This window comes from Thalassophryne amazonica, chromosome 7, assembly GCF_902500255.1.
Source record: "Thalassophryne amazonica chromosome 7, fThaAma1.1, whole genome shotgun sequence".
NCBI lineage: Eukaryota > Metazoa > Chordata > Actinopteri > Batrachoidiformes > Batrachoididae > Thalassophryne > Thalassophryne amazonica.
In genome coordinates this window covers 1,665,572-1,665,798 of record NC_047109.1, presented here as the reverse complement: position 1 = coordinate 1,665,798, position 227 = coordinate 1,665,572, and positions in this window count along the sequence as shown.

The following is a 227-nucleotide window of genomic DNA, read 5'->3' as shown; positions in this document are numbered from 1 at the left end:
TCCCATTGAGATCGAGACCTCTTTTGCAAGGGAGACCTGGACAAAGTTTCCAGTCCAACTAACCTACATGTCTTTAAATGTGGAGGAAACCCACACAAACACGGGGGGAACACGCAAACCCCACACAGAAAGAACACGGGTGGGAATCGAGCTGATGACCTTCGTGCTGTCAGGCAACAGTGCCAACCACTCATCCACCGCGCTGGCACTGAGGAGAACGAACGTCC